Source organism: Lissotriton vulgaris, chromosome 5 (genome assembly GCF_964263255.1).
Source record: "Lissotriton vulgaris chromosome 5, aLisVul1.2, whole genome shotgun sequence".
NCBI classification, from domain to species: Eukaryota; Metazoa; Chordata; class Amphibia; order Caudata; family Salamandridae; genus Lissotriton; species Lissotriton vulgaris.
Genome location: NC_141693.1, coordinates 1545263489 through 1545278488, shown reverse-complemented (window position 1 = coordinate 1545278488; position 15000 = coordinate 1545263489). Strand labels below are relative to the sequence as shown.

General features: G+C 43.6%; 5 non-coding genes across 5 annotated transcripts; all 5 read left to right on the top strand.

Moving 5' to 3' along the window:
- Nucleotides 1-8412: 8412 nt before the first annotated feature.
- TRNAR-UCG (transfer RNA arginine (anticodon UCG)) lies at nucleotides 8413-8485 on the top strand. Its single transcript has one exon. It is a non-coding gene; the product is annotated as a tRNA-Arg (tRNA).
- Nucleotides 8486-9288: 803 nt separating this feature from the next.
- Nucleotides 9289-9361, top strand: TRNAR-CCU (transfer RNA arginine (anticodon CCU)). Its single transcript has one exon. It is a non-coding gene; the product is annotated as a tRNA-Arg (tRNA).
- A 645-nt stretch (nucleotides 9362-10006) lies between these two features.
- Nucleotides 10007-10079, top strand: TRNAR-UCG (transfer RNA arginine (anticodon UCG)). Its single transcript has one exon. It is a non-coding gene; the product is annotated as a tRNA-Arg (tRNA).
- Nucleotides 10080-14068: 3989 nt separating this feature from the next.
- Nucleotides 14069-14141, top strand: TRNAR-CCU (transfer RNA arginine (anticodon CCU)). Its single transcript has one exon. It is a non-coding gene; the product is annotated as a tRNA-Arg (tRNA).
- Nucleotides 14142-14784: 643 nt separating this feature from the next.
- Nucleotides 14785-14857, top strand: TRNAR-UCG (transfer RNA arginine (anticodon UCG)). Its single transcript has one exon. It is a non-coding gene; the product is annotated as a tRNA-Arg (tRNA).
- Nucleotides 14858-15000: the final 143 nt, after the last annotated feature.

The following is a 15000-nucleotide window of genomic DNA, read 5'->3' as shown; positions in this document are numbered from 1 at the left end:
GTAAATTATGGCATAAATACACCAAGGCCGATCCTGAATTGCAATGGCCTCTACACGGGTCTTATGATTTGAGTAAAATACAATTTGTAGAGCAATGTATGTTTCAACGCAGGTCTAGACAAAATATGTTTGATTGTGTGCGAATGTGGGAGAAAGCGGCGCGTGAGCGAATGAAGCGTGAGGTTGCCTTGGCGGACAAAGAGCAGCGCAAGGCTGCTCGGGATAAGGCTTTACAGCTTGAGGAAAAGGAGGCTCAGGAGAAGAAAGAAAGGGAGGAACGGGAACGTAATTTGCAAACGACTGGCCAGTTTCCTATTCGCCGACCGCTTTATCCTGTCCTTAATAATGAAATTGATGATTTTTCTTTGCTAGATCGGTCACCGCCTCCGTATGTTACGCCGACGGCTCCAGCTGTGGATTCTGATGATGACGGACAGGATAAGTCGAGCAAGAAGGGTATATCTGCTCTCAGGTTTACTACGGAGAGGTCCGCTCATCTACGTAGTTGGGCTCGTAAAGTGAATAAACGTAGTGTTACTCAGGAGCAATTGGTATCAGAAAAGAAAGGGTGGTCGGATCTTGAATTGATGTACTTTTTGTCTAGTCTGGCGGATGAAGTAGTAGGCGCATATCGTGACCTTTCTGATACGTTAGAACCCAAAGCGTTGTCAGTGTACCGTGAAAATTTGACTAAAGGTGATTTTGATCTTTCAGATGTCGATGACCTGTTTGCGCAATTGATCAAGTTGCGGGATGAGACAACCCGATTGCGGGAGGAGCGGAAAAAGAGGCAAAAGGAGTCCGAATTGGAGAACAATGGGCAGGCCAAAGAGTGTTCTCTCCGTGGTTCAGAAAGAGTTCTGCGTTGCATGTTATGCCTATGCGTGAAGCTGCGCCTTTGTATGTTCCGCCGAAGGGGGAAGGTACGGATGAGGATAAATTATCGAAGGATGCGCAAGGGTATTTTGTGTATAACTGGGTTTACACGCCATGGAATAGAGCAGATGTCATGGCATTGAAAAATTCTTTACCTGATCTTCGGAAGAATCCAGCGGCATTTTATGAGGGGGTGGAGGGGGCTATATCGTCTTGTGTGATGACTCTCGTAGACATAGATTTGTTTTTTGGGCTGATATTACCACCTGATATGTGGCGACAAATTCGTAAAAATAATGATGAAACGATATTGGGAGCTACATGGAAAGAAATAAATGCTGCAGATTTAGACAGAGAACCAGCATGTAAGCCCTGTCAGCTAATCCTGGATCTACCGGCAGCTATCTTGAATAAATTAAAAACGCTTGTTCCATCCAAAAAGATTGATTGGACCATGTTAACGTCGTGCAAGCAGAAACCCGATGAAACGGTTTCAGATTTCTTTACACGCTTCGAGGAAGCCTTTCATGATTACAGTGGTCAATCTTTAACAGACGATACGGGTCGGCATTTGTTTGTAGATAAGTATGTAGCTAATCTCCTACCAGAGATTGCAAAGCGGTTGAAGTCGAGTGAAAGTTCCTGGGCCACGGCGACCCCTGCGTCCTTGTTAACTATGGCTCAGTATTATGAGCGGCAGGAAGTGGAGGCTAAAGAAAGTGTAGAGAAAAAGGCGAAGGAATTGAAAACGAAGGTGATGTTGGCACAGGTTCGGGGAACACAGGGCAGAGGGAACGATAGAGGTAGACGAGGTGGAGGAAACGCGTCGTATGGTCGTACGGACATTGCGGAGGATCAGTGTGCTTATTGTAAGGAGTTTGGGCATTGGGCCGAAGATTGTCCGGTACTTCGCGAACAGCGTAGTCAGCGTGGTCGAGGAAGTGGAAGGTCGAGAGGAGGTTATACTGGAGCGAGAGGTGGCGGAGGTGATCGTGGAAAGGTTGAGGAGAGGGGCCGTGGCCAGGGCGAACGGAATACGTTTGATAGACGGAATCAATATCAGATTTCGGAAGGAGAGAATGTGGAACACCAGGATTATGTGCATGCATAGGATTGCGTAGGATGGGGTAAGGAATCAGTTGAAGTGCCGGTAGATCAGCAAGGTCCATATGTAACAGCGGGTATTTTGGGTTCTACTGATCAATTTCTAGTCGACACAGGAGCTACTCGTAGCGCTCTGTCGAAAAACTTGGTTCCGAGGGCTCCCCTGTCTGGCGAAATGATTACGTGTGTAGGGTTTGATGGCACACCCTCCCCCAGCCCATTGTCCAAGCCCCTAGCACTATGCATTGACAAATATTTCAGTTTTGGCCAATTTTTGTTATCACCCCATACCCCAGACAATATCCTGGGCATTGATTTACTTAAATATTTTCGAGCGACAATACGTTGCGCTCCAGAGGGAGTGCGGGTTATTCTGAATGACAATTACCCTGACCCTGATGATTGCCCTGACCCTGACAGATTTTATGCCATTTTAGACATCCCTGCTTTGGCCTCTCTGCCGCACACGTTGTGGGCGACCTCAGATACGGATGTGGGAGAGATGCGTATTCCACCAATACATATTACTGTTAAGGAGGGGGGCCCTCTACCACGAGTGCCACAGTATAAGATTTCGAAAGAAGGTGAAATTGCACTGACACATATTGTTCAGGATTTGATTTCTGCAGGGGTGGTGGAGGAGGTCCCTTATAATGTTTGTAACAGCCCTATTCTACCGATTCTTAAGAGAGACGCAGATGGCAAGATCTATCGATTTATTATTGATTTGCGGGAGATAAATAAAATTGTCATTCCCCAATACCCGGTGGTGTCTGATATCACGACTTTGCTTACTTTGGTTCCACCGACGGCCACCACTTTTAGCGTGATTGACTTAAAGAATGCATTCTTTTCTATCCCTGTTCACCCAGACAGCAGATATCTGTTTGGTTTTACACTCAATAATAAATCGTATAGATTTTGTCGTGTTCCCCAAGGATATACTGAAAGCCCTAGCATCTACAGCCAGGCTTTGAAAAGGCAACTAGATTCCTTTAAATTGCAGTCCGGCGTTGCGCTCATCCAGTACGTGGATGACCTTCTGCTTGCCGCTGACTCCTATGCGCAATGTGAACAGAGTACGATTGAGTTGCTTTCCTTTCTGGCGCAACACAATCACAAGGTTTCCAAGAAAAAGCTCCAATACTGTAGACCCCAGGTGACCTACCTCGGTCATCTGTTGTCTAAGGAGGGACGTGCATTAACATCTGATCGAATTCAAGCAATTTTAGACACACCAGTCCCCCGCACGCAGAGAGATGTGCGTGCCTTCATAGGGTTGACGTCCTTTTGTAGGCAATGGATCATGGGATTTTCACATATCATAAAACCTTTGTTAGCGTTACTGTCCAAAGCTACACCAATGCCCCTTGAGTGGACAGATGAATGTCAGAAGGCTTTTGAACAGTTGAGGCAGGCCCTTTGTTCCGCACCCGTGTTAGGTACACCAGACTATACGAAACTTTTCACATTGTACGTGCACGAGAATGATGGGTGCGCGTTGTCAGTGTTAGTGCAATTACACGGGGATAAGCAGAGGCCATGTGCATATTTCTCTGCCATTTTGGATCCTGTAGCACGAGGGTTGCCTGGGTGTTTTCGAGCGGTAGCAGCAACAGCAGTAGCCATACGACAGAGTGAGGGCATAGTGTTATCACACAAATTGTTAGTGTTAGTCCCTCATGCAGTAGATGCCCTGTTAAACCAAACAAAGACTCAATACCTCACGAGTGCACGACTTACAGGATATGAGCTGACACTCTTAGCGCCACATATAACATTGAAAAGATGCGCTACTTTGAACCCTGCCACTTTATTGCCCTATCCGGCCGAGGAGGGTCAGGAAGAAAAACATCACGACTGTGTTTTCCTGACTAAGGAGCAGACAAAGGGTCGTGTTGACTTACAGGATGTGCCACTTCCTGATGTGGATGGGGAACTGTGGGTTGATGGATCGTGTTTAAGGCTGCCAGATGGAACGACTTCCGCAGCATACGCGATCACGACGCTTAAGACAGTGGTAGAAACAGCTAGGATACCACAAAAATCAGCTCAGGCAGCAGAGCTGATAGCTTTAACAAGAGCCTGCGAATTGAGTGCCGGATTATGTGTGAACATATACACGGACAGCCGGTATGCCTTTGGAGTGGCCCACGACTTTGGGCTTCTTTGGAGAGAACACGGGTTTCTGACATCACACGGAGAGCACATTATGCACGGAGAGCTAGTGCGTGATCTCCTAAATGCGTTGCTTGGCCCTAAGAAAGTAGCGATAGTAAAGTGCAGTGCCCATAAAAAGATTACGGATAAAGTGGGTCAAGGAAATGCCTTTGCAGACAGTATAGCAAGGCAAACGGCTATGTCCCGAACTAGCTCCCCCATGTACGTGGTACAATCACAGGCTGAGCGATGGAGTGATGCTAGAGCAGAGATATGGGATATCCAAAAATCAGCCACAGAATCTGAACTTGCGGCTTGGGCAGCAGATGGGGTACTAGATGACGAGGGTTGTTGGAGAAGCAAAGACATGGAGAAGTGGAAATTGCCTGCGGCGTACTTACAGGCGATGGTCCAGATGACACATGGACTGGCTCATGTCGGAGCTCTTGCAATAACTCGGCTTTTAACACGAGTTTGGGAGCATCCCGAGATTGCGAATACTGCAAAGAGAGTAGTGCAGACCTGCCTGGTATGTTTGCAACACAATCCTGGAAAGGGGACCCATACTCCGAAAGGAGGGTTCGTTCCACCCTCTGCACCGTTTGAGGTGCTTCAAATGGATTACATCCAACTCGAGCGTTGCAATAACCTGAAGTACGTCCTAGTGGTGGTGTGTGCTTTTAGCAAATGGGTTGAGGCCTACCCCACGAAAGACAATACAGCTTTGACAACAGCTAAGGTGTTGCTTAAGGAATTCTTTCCTCGCTTTGGAGTTTGCAAATTTTTGTGGAGCGATAATGGGCCCCATTTTGTTGGAAAGATTGTGGAATATGTACTGAAGGGGTTAGGGATTCAGCAAAAGTTCCACGCTGTATTCCACCCTCAGTCAGCAGGTTTGGTCGAGCGGTACAATGCCACGTTGAAGCTTAAGCTGGCCAAAATTGTGGCGTCTACATCATTGAAGTGGCCAGATGCGTTGCCGCTAGCACTACTATCTCTTAGATCAGTACCCCACTCACGAACCCGCCTTACGCCCTATGAGGTGGTGTTTGGCCACCCTATGAATATCTGGGGGGTGCCCAAGCCGCGATTAATACATGATGTGCCTTGTGTTATGATGAATGATTATTTGGCACGATTAACAAATGATTTGCTCTCTATTCATCAACAGGTTCGAGAAGCGCTCCCGGACAACTCTACTGGAGAGGGCCATGATCTTCGTCCTGGTGACCATGTAATGGTCTGCTCGTTTGAGAGAGCAAGCAGTCTGGAGCCTAGGTGGAAGGGCCCCGAGCAGGTCCTCCTGGCGACCCGCACCGCAGTACGAGTGACAAACAGGAAGCGGTGGGTGCATTCGACACATTGTCGCCATGTCTCTCCGGATCTGGTGACTCCTGCTGTGTTGACTGATTATAAGGAGATTTTGGAGAAAGAAAAGAGCCCAGCTGTGACGTCGGCCGAAGTGGAGGGAGTCTTCCCGGACCAATCTGCTATCGGAAGAGAGCGCTACGACCTACGTCCACGATAAGAAGATTTTTGTGTTCCTTTTTTTTTAATGACTGGTTGGTTACCGCTCCAGGTTTGTGAAACGGAAACCGGGAATTCCAAGGGGGGGGATCAGTTCTGCCAGAGTAGCGACACCCGTCTTGGCCCGGAGAAGAAAACAACGGCTACCTCGGAGTTCAGCACCGCATTTTTCTTTTTTTTAGGTCTACACGTACGTGTATCTGAGACAATTTGTGGACCATTTGCAAACAATTGGTGCTATTTGAGATTTTGCACGAACAATCTTGAAATATGGCATCAACGGCATCTCGTAATAAGAAAATATTGGGTGCCTTTCTCTTTGTCTTGACTATTGTGGTGATAGCTGTTATAGCCTGGGTAGTCGAACTTGTGGTGCCTGTACGTAAACATTTGCTGCCGACTACCCCGGCACCGTCTGAACATTTTCATTTCACACTGCCCTTTCATGAAGAGCGCCATCGCCAAACGTATTTAAATAACAGTTTCATTCAGATTCTTCACCACACGCATAACATGACCAATACCTCGAATTGTTGGGTGTGTGGAATGTTGCCTGGGCACCAGAAGAGAGGGGGCACCCCACTTATTCCACTCCCGTTTTCACACAATGGGTCATGCAACGCCTGGTACACCCTCCTTTTTACTTTGAGATGGCCAACCAAAGGGGGGGTGCTTTTTCGTTTGAATAAAGTATGTTTCCATGACAAGGATGGGTTTCCCCGGGCTGAGGGTACACGTTTCGAATGGGAAGAGTATAGGCCTGACAATATATCTGCCCCACGTGTATACAGCAATCAGCGGAATGTTAATGTATCTAGTGCTCATGTTATAAATGTCATTGCCACAAAAGCCGATTTATGTATCAGAAACAAGGGCACGATTGCAGTGGGGAAAAGCGAATGTAACATCTCTCTTACGTTTGATAGCCCGAATGGCATCTCATTTGTTGCATCACAAAATACATACTTTATCTGTGGAACGAAGGGATACCATCAGCTTCCAGTGGGGTGGTTGGGCACGTGCTACGTATCGTTTGTGTTACCCCCTGTATTCATTGCCCCTCCGATGTACCACAACGATTATACACTGTACCATGATTTCGTTTTGAATAGGGTTAAACGAACTGTTGCCCTGGAGGACATTGACCAAACGGACACTGCATTACAACAGTATGTGGATTTTAATCTGGGACTATTCTCCTTTGTGGGGGCTGCACTGAACAGCCGGAAAATAAGACGACTGACACGTGTTGTTGAGGCTGTTGCAAATGACACTGCCATTGCCCTGGGGAATATTACCGAGGAATTACAGATTTCCAGAATTGTTACCCTCCAAAATCGAATGGTGTTGGACGTTGTTTTGGCTGATCTTGGGGGGGCATGTAGAATTATCGGAAGCAGCTGTTGGGTATACGTTCCGGACAATTCTCCATCTGTGTATGATGCTATTTCCAAGCTGCATAAAATAGCTGCTGAGATACACCCGGACAATGGAACTTGGACACTCTCAGGATGGTTCTGGTCTACGATTGCAACTTGGGGCTGGAAACTGTTGACAATTCTCTGTATGCTTGTGGGAGCAATGTTTTTCATATGTTTATGTATTCAATGTGGCCCAGCCTTATGTTCAATGTGTTTATCAGCTTGCTTACCTTCAAGGCGAGCTCTTGCCCATGACAAAATGATGATGCACAAAGAGGTGACCAAAATTATGTTAATAGACATTGCGGACGAACATCCTGATTATGTTCATTATGAGGTAGATTCAGCTAAACGCTAAAAGGGTCGTCTGTCGTAAATTGGCCCGTCCGTATTAGCGATTAGCTGAACCTATACGTTGTCCTTCTTAACTTGGCCATATACGATAAACGCCATTTTGAATGTTGCGGCGGCCATCTTAGATCATGAGCGGCCTCGTGGCCGACGTGCCCTTTAGTCCGTTGTCCGTTCCACTGACCACTCTTGTCTGCCCAGCAACAGGCTATTTTTAGTACTGGTCAAGCCGCACATGCGCAGCTCCCACTGACCCGTAGATCTTCAGGAATGTGCACCAAACTGACCAGCGGAGTGTGCCCACCCTCCAATGAGCTGGCAGTATTCCAAAACATGACCATATATGTCTCGAAAATGTGTCTTAACTTGTGCCGCCTATCTTTTATTGCCCCAAACTGTATATAAACGGGGTCACACCGATGTTCGGTGTGATACCTCTTGCATTGCCGAAGGGTGCTGTTTGAGTGTACCACCACCCCATGGGGTCTTAATAAACTTGTTCTTTGCCTTTTACAGTTTCCGTGCCAACTGTTCTTGAGTGTGAGTGGGTTATCTCCGGAGCGTGTAGGCCTTGGGAACCCCGAATTACTACAACAGGCTTTCAGCTACTTGAATAGGGCAAGTCAGGATTCATGAAACGTATACAACCTTTGAGCGTGTGTAAATTGGCATATCCAGAAAGGAGCAGTTTTTATTACTGTCAAAACAGTTTCTCTCCACCTCTAGAAATATCCAGAGCTATGTAAAGCATACAACTGAGCTTTATTCTCATGAAGAAAGAGGTTTAAATGCAAAAAAGAAAACAAAAGCTTATCGTACTGGTGACATTTTCATTATATAGATTCCAAAAGAGTGCTTTAATTGAAAGGAGCTGAAAACACACAATGGGATGTAAACCTAAATAACTATAAATATCATATTTCCCATTCTTGCATACCACCTACATTATAAAAATAAGCACAGCAGGACATATGACCGCGTGGCCTAATGGATAAGGCGTCTGTCTTCGGATCAGAAGATTGAGGGTTCGAGTCCCTTCGTGGTCGGTTTTTGCCAATGGTCACACAACTCAGCTTTCCATTCAGAATGGAAGCAGGCTCTTCCAATACTCATATAGCCATCATGTTCTCATTACTAATTATTCGTGAAGTGGAGTACATACTGCACAGTCATTTAGATTGCATCTTCAGCCTAAAATCTTGTTCATGTTAGTGGCATTAAGAAGTGCTTGTATGTACACGCACTGAATATGTAATAGGGTTGCAGAATTTTGACTTGACAGAATGGGTTTTTAGCTTAAGGGTGTGTAGATGAAATGCAAGGTGTGTAAGTATGTGTTCATGGAGTGCTTCAAGTGTAAAATCTGTATGATTTGTGCAGTTAAAGTGCTAATTTTGCCTACGAGAAAGAAAAGTACTACAGAAGAATTATAAAGGATTGGCACATTGGCTGCCTTTGCTGATGACACAGTTGGCTAATTTGTGAAGCATTGGTCTATTAAGTTGCAGAGTGTGGTTGAACTTGGTTAGGAGACTTGGTGCCTGTTTCTGTGTCCTGCTGAAGACAAGGACGGCTTGATACCACTGTCAAAGCCCAGTTTATTGAGAAAAGCATCCAGGAAAGAAGAAGTGTTGAGTCGAAAGTGGTTCTCCTCCAATTTCTCTCCACTTGCGCGAAATGCAGAGCCTCCATTATAGCACAGAACAGAGTGTTAAAGTCGGGGATGGAAGAGGATGAAAATGGGAAGTTTACTTATGGAGAGAACTGAGAAATGTCCTGTGTGCAGACACCAGAGTTTGACGATGGAATACATTTATATAATGCCTCTAGACTGCAAGTGTTTATCTGTGCCTCAGTGGCCTAATGGATAAGGCACTGGCCTCCTAAGCCAGGGATTGTGGGTTCGAGTTCCATCTGAGGTGAAAACCAATATCCACTATTACTTTTCTAGAAAAATTTATATATTTATTACATGCTTCCGCTCAGAAGCTTATGAGGTATTAGGAACTTTGAAATGGTACCATTTTACTTCTGTACTCTCTGGACTCATGTTGGTGTTCTGAAACTACAAAGTAGAGTTTTTAAACACCTATCTTTGTCAGATGCAACTTTGACCCAGCAGAAGATATTCCTTTGGAAAAAATGATTTGAATTGGATTGGTGTAACTGTTGTTTCTAGAGGTGGTGACAGGCTTTCAGCTACTTGAATAGGGCAAGTCAGGATTCATGAAACACATACAACCTTTGAGCGTGTGTAAATTGGCATATCCAGAAAGGAGCAGTTTGTACTACTGTCAAAACAGTTTCTCTCCACTTCTGGAAATATCCAGAGCTATGTAAAGCATACAACTGAGCTTTAATCTCATGAAGAAAGAGGTTTAAATGCAAAAAAGAAAACAAAAGCTTATCGTACTGGTGACATTTTCATTATATAGATTCCAAAAGAGTGCTTTATTTGAAAGGAGCTGAAAACACACAGTGGGATGTAAACCTAAATAACTATCAATATCATATTTCCCATCCTTGCATACCACCTACATTATAAAAATAAGCACAGCAGGACATATGACTGCGTGGCCTAATGGATAAGGCGTCTGACTTCGGATCAGAAGATTGAGGGTTCAAGTCCCTTCGTGGTCGGTTTTTGCCAATGGTCACACAACTCAGATTTCCATTCAGAATGGAAGCAGGCTCTTCCAATACTCTTATAGCCATCATGTTCTCGTTCCTAATTATTCATGAAGTGGAGTACATACTGCACAGTCATTTAGATTGCATCTTCAGCCTAAAATCTTGTTCATGTTAGTGGCATTAAGAAGTGCTTCTATGTACAAGCACTGAATATGTAATAGGGTTGCAGAATTTTGACTTGACAGAATGGGTTTTTAGCTTAAGGGTGTGTAGATGAAATGCAAGGTGTGTAAGTATGTGTTCATGGAGTGCTTCAAGTGTAAAATCTGTATGATTTGTGCAGTTAAAGTGCTAATTTTGCCTACGAGAAAGAGAAGTACTACAGAAGAATTATAAAGGATTGGCACATTGGCTGCCTTTGCTGATGACACAGTTGGCTAATTTGTGAAGCATTGGTCTATTAAGTTGCAGAGTGTGGTTGAACTTGGTTCGGAGATTTGGTGCCTGTTTCTGTGTCCTGCTGAAGACAAGGACGGCTTGATACCACTGTCAAAGCCCAGTTTATTGAGAAAAGCATCCAGGAAAGAAGAAGTGTTGAGTCGAAAGTGGTTCTCCTCCAATTTCTCTCCACTTGCTCGAAATGCAGAGCCTCCATTATAGCACAGAACAGAGTGTTAAAGTCGGGGATGGAAGAGGATGAAAATGGGAAGTTTACTTATGGAGAGAACTGAGAAATGTCCTGTGTGCAGACACCAGTGTTTGACGATTGAATACATTTAAATAATGCCTCTAGACTGCAAGTGTTTATCTGTGCCTCAGTGGCCTAATGGATAAGGCACTGGCCTCCTAAGCCAGGGATTGTGGCTTCAAGTCCCATCTTAGGTGAAAACCAATATCCACTCTTACTTTTCCAGAAAAATTGATATATTTATTACACGCTTCCGCTCAGAAGCTTATGTGGTATTAGGAACTTTGAAATGGTACCATTTTACTTCTGTACTCTTCAGAGTCATGTTGGTGTTCTGAAACTACAAAGTATATTTTTAAACACCTATCTTTGTCAGATGCAACTTTGACCCAGCAGAAGATATTCCTTTGGAAAAAATGATTTGAATTGGATTGGTGTAACTGTTGTTTCTAGAGGTGGTGACAGGCTTTCAGCTACTTGAATAGGGCAAGTCAGGATTCATGAAACACATACAACCTTTGAGCGTGTGTAAATTGGCATATCCAGAAAGGAGCAGTTTGTACTACTGTCAAAACAGTTTCTCTCCACTTCTGGAAATATCCAGAGCTATGTAAAGCATACAACTGAGCTTTAATCTCATGAAGAAAGAGGTTTAAATGCAAAAAAGAAAACAAAAGCTTATCGTACTGGTGACATTTTCATTATATAGATTCCAAAAGAGTGCTTTAATTGAAAGGAGCTGAAAACACACAATGGGATGTAGACCTAAATAACTATAAATATCATATTTCCCATCCTTGCATACCACCTACATTATAAAAATAAGCACAGCAGGACATATGACCGCGTGGCCTACTGGATAAGGCGTCTGACTTCGGATCAGAAGATTGAGGGTTCGAGTCCCATCGTGGTCGGTTTTTGCCAATGGTCACACAACTCAGCTTTCCATTCAGAATGGAAGCAGGCTCTTCCAATACTCTTATAGCCATCATGTTCTCATTCCTAATTATTCATGAAGTGGAGTACATACTGCACAGTCATTTAGATTGCATATTCAGCCTAAAATCTTGTTCATGTTAGTGGCATTAAGAAGTGCTTCTATGTACACGCACTGAATATGTAATAGGGTTGCAGAATTTTGACTTGACAGAATGGGTTTTTAGCTTAAGGGTGTGTAGATGAAATGCAAGGTGTGTAAGTATGGGTCCATGGAGTGCTTCAAGTGTAAAATCTGTATGATTTGTGCAGTTAAAGTGCTAATTTTGCCTACGAGAAAGAAAAGTACTACAGAAGAATTATAAAGGATTGGCACATTGGCTGCCTTTGCTGATGACACAGTTGGATAATTTGTAAAGCATTGGTATAATAAGTTGCAGAGTGTGGTTGAACTTGGTTAGGAGACTTGGTGCCTGTTTCTGTGTCCTGCTGAAGACAAGGACGGCTTGATACCACTGTCAAAGCCCAGTTTATTGAGAAAAGCATCCAGGAAAGAAGAAGTGTTGAGTCGAAAGTGGTTCTCCTCCAATTTCTCTCCACTTGCTCGAAATGCAGAGCCTCCATTATAGCACAGAACAGAGTGTTAAAGTCGGGGATGGAAGAGGATGAAAATGGGAAGTTTACTTATGGAGAGAACTGAGAAATGTCCTGTGTGCAGACACCAGTGTTTGACGATTGAATACATTTAAATAATGCCTCTAGACTGCAAGTGTTTATCTGTGCCTCAGTGGCCTAATGGATAAGGCACTGGCCTCCTAAGCCAGGGATTGTGGCTTCAAGTCCCATCTTAGGTGAAAACCAATATCCACTCTTACTTTTCCAGAAAAATTGATATATTTATTACACGCTTCCGCTCAGAAGCTTATGTGGTATTAGGAACTTTGAAATGGTACCATTTTACTTCTGTACTCTTCAGAGTCATGTTGGTGTTCTGAAACTACAAAGTAGATTTTTAAACACCTATCTTTGTCAGATGCATCTTTGACCCAGCAGAAGATATTCCTTTGGAAAAAATGATTTGAATTGGATTGGTGTAACTGTTGTTTCTAGAGGTGGTGACAGGCTTTCAGCTACTTGAATAGGGCAAGTCAGGATTGATGAAACACATACAACCTTTGAGCGTGTGTAAATTGGCATATCCAGAAAGGAGCAGTTTGTACTACTGTCAAAACAGTTTCTCTCCACTTCTGGAAATATCCAGAGCTATGTAAAGCATACAACTGAGCTTTAATCTCATGAAGAAAGAGGTTTAAATGCAAAAAAGAAAACAAAAGCTTATCGTACTGGTGACATTTTCATTATATAGATTCCAAAAGAGTGCTTTAATTGAAAGGAGCTGAAAACACACAATGGGATGTAGACCTAAATAACTATAAATATCATATTTCCCATCCTTGCATACCACCTACATTATAAAAATAAGCACAGCAGGACATATGACCGCGTGGCCTACTGGATAAGGCGTCTGACTTCGGATCAGAAGATTGAGGGTTCGAGTCCCATCGTGGTCGGTTTTTGCCAATGGTCACACAACTCAGCTTTCCATTCAGAATGGAAGCAGGCTCTTCCAATACTCTTATAGCCATCATGTTCTCATTCCTAATTATTCATGAAGTGGAGTACATACTGCACAGTCATTTAGATTGCATATTCAGCCTAAAATCTTGTTCATGTTAGTGGCATTAAGAAGTGCTTCTATGTACACGCACTGAATATGTAATAGGGTTGCAGAATTTTGACTTGACAGAATGGGTTTTTAGCTTAAGGGTGTGTAGATGAAATGCAAGGTGTGTAAGTATGGGTCCATGGAGTGCTTCAAGTGTAAAATCTGTATGATTTGTGCAGTTAAAGTGCTAATTTTGCCTACGAGAAAGAAAAGTACTACAGAAGAATTATAAAGGATTGGCACATTGGCTGCCTTTGCTGATGACACAGTTGGATAATTTGTAAAGCATTGGTATAATAAGTTGCAGAGTGTGGTTGAACTTGGTTAGGAGACTTGGTGCCTGTTTCTGTGTCCTGCTGAAGACAAGGACGGCTTGATACCACTGTCAAAGCCCAGTTTATTGAGAAAAGCATCCAGGAAAGAAGAAGTGTTGAGTCGAAAGTGGTTCTCCTCCAATTTCTCTCCACTTGCTCGAAATGCAGAGCCTCCATTATAGCACAGAACAGAGTGTTAAAGTCGGGGATGGAAGAGGATGAAAATGGGAAGTTTACTTATGGAGAGAACTGAGAAATGTCCTGTGTGCAGACACCAGTGTTTGACGATTGAATACATTTGAATAATGCCTCTAGACTGCAAGTGTTTATCTGTGCCTCAGTGGCCTAATGGATAAGGCACTGGCCTCCTAAGCCAGGGATTGTGGGTTCGAGTCCCATCTGAGGTGAAAACCAATATCCGCTCTTACTTTTCCAGAAAAATTTATATATTTATTACGTGCTTCCGCTCAGAAGCTTATGAGGTACGGGAACTTTGAAATGGTACCATTTTACTTCTGTACTCTTCAGGGTCATGTTGGTGTTCTGAAACTACAAAGTAGATTTTTAAACACCTATCTTTGTCAGATGCAACTTTGACCCGGCAGAAGATATTCCTTTGGAAAAAATGATTTGAATTGGATTGGTGTAACTGTTGTTTCTAGAGGTGGTGACAGGCTTTCAGCTACTTGAATAGGGCAAGGCAGGATTCATGAAACGTATACAACCTTTGAGCGTGTGTAAATTGGCATATCCAGAAAGGAGCAGTTTGTACTACTGTCAAAACAGTTTCTCTCCACTTCTGGAAATATCCAGAGCTATGTAAAGCATACAACTGAGCTTTAATCTCATGAAGAAAGAGGTTTAAATGCAAAAAAGAAAACAAAAGCTTATCGTACTGGTGACATTCTCATTATATAGATTCCAAAAGAATGCTTTAATTGAAAGGAGCTGAAAAAACACAATTTGATGTAAACCTAAATAACTATCAATATCATATTTCCCATCCTTGCATACCACCTACATTATAAAAATAAGCACAGCAGGACATATGACCGTGTGGCCTAATGGATAAGGTGTCTGACTTCGGATCAGAAGATTGAGGGTTCGAGTCCCTTCATGGTTGGTTTTTGCCAATGGACACACAACTCAGCTTTCCGTTCAGAATGGAAGCAGGCTCTTCCAATACTCTTATAGCCATCATGTTCTCATTCCTAATTATTCATGAAGTGTAGTACATACTGCACAGTCATTTAGATTGCTTCTTCA